Below are 6,652 nucleotides of genomic sequence, written 5' to 3' on the forward strand. Positions count from 1 at the left end.
GCACGATATTGTGAAAAATAAAGTCAGTAGTGCAAATGAAGTGTGAACTACAATTGGCTCTCATTCTTAACCTTTGGCTCTCTGCTCACAAAGCCCTCCAAGGAAGAATCCCTTGAGGTGCATAGTTAACATGATCATTGAGGAACTTGCTAATTAACTGACGGTTCTGTTGCTCGTATTAATGGTGCAGACTAGGGCTGTAACAATACAGTAAGAAAAGCAAGAATTGGGATATAGTACAAGACAAAAATGTGAGTCGTCTTTGAAATGGCAGAACCGCGACTCAAAAGTTTGTGCCTCCAAACCAGAAGCGATACAACCATAAGAGCTCAGAGTGCTACCAAATTTGTTCTAGTTAAATTATTATTTTAAATTAATTTATAAAACATAAGCCTAGTTTGAAGAATAATTTATTTAGAAAGTCTCTTCCAAAAAGGATAGCACGCTATAAGAGCTGGAAACAGTCTCGTGATCTTTTCTGTATGATGTCGACTCTTTTTTTCTTTCTCAGTTCCACTGGAGTAGTTTAGATTTTGCGCCATGCTGCCAATACTCATAATATGGTTATAAAAAACAACAACAAAAATGTTCCTGTCATATTGACTTAGCGTAGTGCTCTTTCATTGTTGTGAATAACAATGGGAAAAGTGTGGGTGTTGAACCTGTTCACTGGGAAAAGTGCGGGTCATGGTCTTGTATCCACTGAGAATTACGCGTCAAAAACATTCATGGTGTAACCACTTGGGCAAATAAAAGCATCCAGAACAAAAGTCTTTGGCTTATGACAAATACCCCATTCAAAAGGAATTGTGCGTTGAACCAATGAAATCTGCTTTCTTTTATAAGGACAGTATGTACTTACACGTACACACAGTCGTTATATAAACTAGTCTGACGCTTAAATTGCACTCAAGAAAACAAGTGTGTATGTCTTTAACGTCTGGGAGAACATAAATGTGAGCACAGACACACCACAGCTGAACCGCAATGAACAAAACAACTGATGCCAGTTTTTGTGTGTGTGTGTGTGTGTGTGTGTGTGTGTGCATATGTAGCCAGTGATAGATCAAGCTGACATCGCTTGGTGTTTGTTTTAAACGAGCGAGGATCCTCACCAAAGAGTCTGTTGGCCCTGCAGGGGAAAATATTTCACAATTATGGACTTTTTGTGCTTTTCTTTTTTCTTTTTTTCACCCTCTATTACATGACCCTCTCTGGACTCCAAGAGCGCTTTATGTTCTTTTTTAAAATATTTTTATGGCCAATTATAGGTGTCCAAAAGCATGCCGGCGCTGAAATAAAAGCGGGTATAATCAGCAAAGGAGTGAAATGGACTCCGACTTGTAGCTGGAGAGAGTGGGCTAGTGTAAGGGAGTGTTTAGCCTGCCAGGAGGAGGATGATGTCGGTGCAGATCGGGGCCAAAGAGTCAAGTCGGTCCCGGGGAGCCTGATTAAAAGTGAGCAAGTCACAGCGTGAGGGCTGTCAAATGCCTGTGTTTAATCCTACACTAGGCTGTGGAGGCAAAATTGAAAATAAAATAATATTTACCATGATGCAGTTTCTGGAAGTAAGATCAATTGAACCAATCCAAGCAAAATGCATTTTTAGATTATTGACCACCGTAGTTTTAGTTGGGGCTGCAGGGTAGAGGAGAGGTTAGCATGTCTGGTTCACAGTTGAGACCTTCTGGGCTCAAATCTGGGTTCCAGCCTCCCTGTTTGGATTTTGCATGTTCTTCCGGTAATTGTGTAGGTTTTCTTTGGGTATTCTGGCTTCCGCCCACATTCCGAAAAAAATCCATGTTAGGTTAATTGAAGACAAAATTGTCCATAGGTGTGAATGTGAGTGAATACTTGAAACTGGAGAGGAAACCAGAGTACCGGGAGAAAAACCACGCCGGTACGGCGAGAACATGCAAACTCCACACAGGCAGGCCGGATTTGAACCCGGGTCCTCAGAACTGTGAGGTGGATGTGCTAAACATTCGTCCACCGTTCCACCAGATTCTAATTTCTTAATATAAATCATGAAATACTTCACATTGTGTTGTGAATCTGATATGAGTTTCACTTTTTGAATGTAAGTTCTCCCCCATATTCAAATGCATTGAGCTGGACCTGTGTTATGCCATCCATCCATTTTCTGAGCCGCTACCTCCTCACCAGGGTCGCGGGCGTGCTGGAGCCAATCCCAGCTGTCATCGGGCAGGAGGCAGGGGTACACCCTGAACTGGTTGCCAGCCAATCGCAGGGCACACAGAAACAAACAGCCATTTTCACTCACATTCACACCTACTGGGCAATTTAGAGTCTCCAATTAATGCATGTTTTTTGGGATGTGGGAGGAAACCGGAGTGCCCGGAGAAAACCCACGCAGGCACGGGGAGAACATGCAAACTCCACACAGTCGGGGCCGGGGATTGAACCCAGGTCCTCAGAACTGTGAGGCTGACGCTCTAACCAGTCGGCCACCGTGCCGCCCCTGTGTTATGATTATTTTGAATTAATTTAGGGTAATCATTTTGGCCAGTGGAGAAAGTTTAGGTTTATGCAGTTATATGAATTTGGAATAATTTGCATTGGGGAAAGAAAAGAAAAAATAAAGAAAAAAAAAATAAAAATCAGAAAACAAGTGTAGTGCAGCAGGAGGTGATTTTAATAATCGAGATTTCTATTATTAAAAATGCAAGATAAGTGCTCTTTATTGCCTTCTGTATGCCAGCTTTTCTTGTACGGTAACAGTGCATGCATAATGCACCCACTTATTGATCCCTTGGGAAACGCATTTATTGAATCTTTCAGTACTTTATTTCAATCCGCGCCCCCTCACACATGTTTTATGTCAGCTCCTGGTAAGAGGCAATAATATTGTAAGCAGATATATACACTAGTCGTATTTACCGCTAGTAATTAATGGGAAGAACGTATGTTACATTTAAATTCAGGTCCACATAACAGCGTGGATCTTTTTGAAATTATTTTTAATCACTAAAATATTGTAAGCATGTGTCAACATTGTCCTAAATTTGAAAATAATATTAATAAATTTGAATAAAGCATGCATTTGGAGGATGAAATTCATGCAGTTAAAACGATGTACAGTTTGTTTGGTGCTCTTCTGGATGCCTTATGAGTTTTGTTTGTATATGGGGGTCCCCTGCATGTATACAGTACTGTCCATCAAAATACAGGTACATAGGTACATACAAAAAAAAATTAAAATGAGATTTAAAATAAAATATTAATTCAATATATTTTTTGAATAAAATATTATTAAAATAATACAGTAAAAAATACATGATATTTGTTGAACAGCAAGTGCATGTACAAATCAATTAAAAATAATAGCCTTACAGAAAGTTTTTTTTCAAATGTGCAACCCAGCCCAGCGCAGTCCAGTGGTCAATTGTTGCTAGGCTGAATTCAAGCAGGACCACTCTGCTTTGCCTCAAGGCTCAGCAAAGAAAACAGCCATGTGCACTCGGCCTTTTCTTTTGGCTACTTGGGGCAACAAAAAACATAGAAAGCACAGGGAGAATTGCGAATAACAGGAAAACACACACACACACACACACAAAATGGTGAAAATCCAGACAAAGGCATATATACTGGCATTTATTATTTTCACATGTCCTCAATCTTATTTCACCCTTCTTCGCCTCACTGCTTTTCTATCATTGACAATAAAAGCTTTTGCAGCTCTCCTCTGTGTGGTGAAATACAGTCCTCCCAACTTTGGGTCAACACAACAGCGCAGCTAAAGAAATAACACAGTCGTCTATCTGGAATATTAACTCAATAAATAAGGCGCCATCCGTGATGGAGGTTGAGCACACTTCATCATAAATATGTTTATTCCAATGCTGTGCATCGCAGTACATTTCCTTGTGCAATACTTCCTTGGCTTGTAGTACAAATACAGAATCTATTGGTAGCACTTGAGGCAATTACATTGAATTACCATCAAATGTCTTTCTCTTATGCACCCACGCTCCATTTAATGAAGTGCTGAGAACAAAGCATACTACAGTGTCTCAAAATGGAAACATGAACTCCATACAGTCGATATTAAAGTTGGAGCGTGACCATTGATAAATTACACTTGCAAAATAAGAAATGTTTCGTTGAACAACTTTCTGACTCACTTTTCGTCCTACTAGCACACACCCACTTGCTCCACTCGCAAAAATAAAAATAAAATCAAATAAATTGCTCTCAATGAACAACATCATTGGCCGGAGTAGTCGGTCTATTGCCCTGATATCTCTCTTCTCCGCTTGTATGCCTCGCACATACCCATTCGCTCTACTCGCAAAAAGCTACTCTGAACAAAACATTTGATTGGCTGGAGGAGTGTCACGTTGGAGGAGTTACAATGCGCATGATGGCTCTGTGTATTCCCTTGACTTTTCTCCGCTTGCCTGACTTGCACACGCCCAATTGTTCTCCTCGCAAAAAGTATTTCTGGAAAAAAAAAACATTTGATTGGCTGGGAGGAGTTACCAAGTACTCAATGGGTCTGTGCATTGCCTGGACTTCTTGCTTCACTTTTTGCCTGCCTCGCATCCACCTACTTGCCAAAAGCGTCCTCTGAAAAATGATCTTGATTGGCCGGAGTGGGGTCACGTGGGAGGAGTTACAATGCCAGTGATGGGTCTTTGTATTGCCTTGAGTCTCTTCACCGCTTGCCCGACTTGCACACACCTACTTGCTCTACTTGCAAAAAAGCTCCTCTGAAAAAAACATTTGATTGGCTGCTAACACAAAGAGGGAGTTACGAAGCACAACTTTTGTTTGATTTCTCTGTTCACTGCTCAATTAAAGTAAGTTAAAACTAATATACTTTTTATTTTAACATGATTTCATATGGAATTTCTACTTTTCTCGACACTCCATAACAACTTTCAAGTACAATAGTAAGATTTCTCCAGGAAATATAATTTTCAGTCCAAAGTTGATGTATTGAGGCACGTACCTCAATTCAGTGTTAAAAATTTGTTTTGGTAAGGGTCGTCTTATGAAACACATGCTTCTTCTTTAATATAATTGGAGAGGGTGTTGTCTGACTCCAAACGGGAGGATGTTCCTTTTCGCCGCTAATTGGCTTGATGTAATTTGTTTCTGCCTGACTGGCTGTCAAATTGCACCGCGTTTCATCACACGACAGACGAGTCACAAGGTGAAGTAATAGGGGCGCATCTTTGACTGATTGACATTAAAGAGAGGAAGAGGGGGGGGGGGGGGATCTTTACACAAAAAGTATAAGGAAAGGAAAAAACAGATGACAGTCTGCTGAAGCAACAGTGTGAGCATCTGTCGCGTGTGTGTATGTGTGTGTGTGTGTGTGTCAGAAGTGATAACTGCGGCAGCTGTTTGACGAATATCATCAAATAGAGTGCAGGAACTGTATTACTTACCATCAATTGGCTGTAGGTAGATGAGTTAAGCTAAGGTTGACAAATAATCACTTTGTGGGGCGCCACAACATGCCTGCAAACTCACATGTGTCTGTATATGGAAAGTTGGGGAAAAAAATGTTTGCCCCTGACAGCAGATTCACCGATAAACGCGAAATCGGTTGGACATGTCTATCATAACGTGTGAAAAAAAAAAAAAAAAAACAACAACAAAAAAAAGTGCGAACGACCAATTGCTTGAACTATAAAGGGAAGTCGGATATTTTGGTTTGAAGCAACCATTTTGTGCCAATTCCAAGGAATGTACCAGGTAGAAGTCCTGCTTGGGAATTCATCCAAATGAGCCCCAATCGGACGACAATTGCCTGGACACTAAATTTCCAAGCTTTTTCGTCTAAGTTGTCTAATGTAGGTGGAGCCTGGCATCGACCTTTGAGGATCATTTTGTGGATAAATTACGGAAAACTCACCAATCTTTTGCAAGTGAATGTAGCCTGGTGAAAATTGGATTGGTCCTGAGTATGATCCTTGGAAACTCCCTCGGTTGCGCCCCATGGAAAGTTTGGAAAAAACATTATGCCCGACACAATCTTTTAGTAATCAACTTGATATTTGGTGGACACTTCTATCATAGCAGGACGCAGTAAAAAGTCTGAAGGACCCATGCATGAACCTTTGAGATTCCGCTAGTTTGGGTTAAGGCAGCCATTTTGGGCAATTTGTTTGGGAACCTATCCTCAGTTAAACACTAAAATACACGCCTACCCACTGTTGTTGTGTTCAGTCCAAAGTAATAAAAGTATTGCTTTGCCACCAACTTATGGCATCTACTGTGCAAAGAATTACGACTCATTTTGGGGGGCGTCAATTCCCGGCAGATGTTTTGCTATTTATGGCAGGGTTCAGTCCCTATCTATCGCAAATGGAGGGGCTCGCTGTTTTGTGTCAAAACACAAAACATAATTAAAGAGAATGTAAAGAAATAAACTGGTTTAATGAAGTGTAATTACTGGTGGTACTGTAGTATTTGTGTCGATGAGTGCCTTTAAGGGGCGTGGCCTAGGTAGTGACGTCAAGGGCTCCAGCTCACTCGCAACCTAATGATGATGAGCAGTATAGAAAATGGATGATGGATAAATTAGAACCAAGCAAATATTCACTGTCCAATGCAAAAGCATGTGTGCATTTTATTTTTATCTTAAAATTTTTTTTAAAAAGGAAGATGTGTTTATATA

This window comes from Phycodurus eques, chromosome 4 (genome assembly GCF_024500275.1).
Source record: "Phycodurus eques isolate BA_2022a chromosome 4, UOR_Pequ_1.1, whole genome shotgun sequence".
NCBI classification, from domain to species: domain Eukaryota; kingdom Metazoa; phylum Chordata; class Actinopteri; order Syngnathiformes; family Syngnathidae; genus Phycodurus; species Phycodurus eques.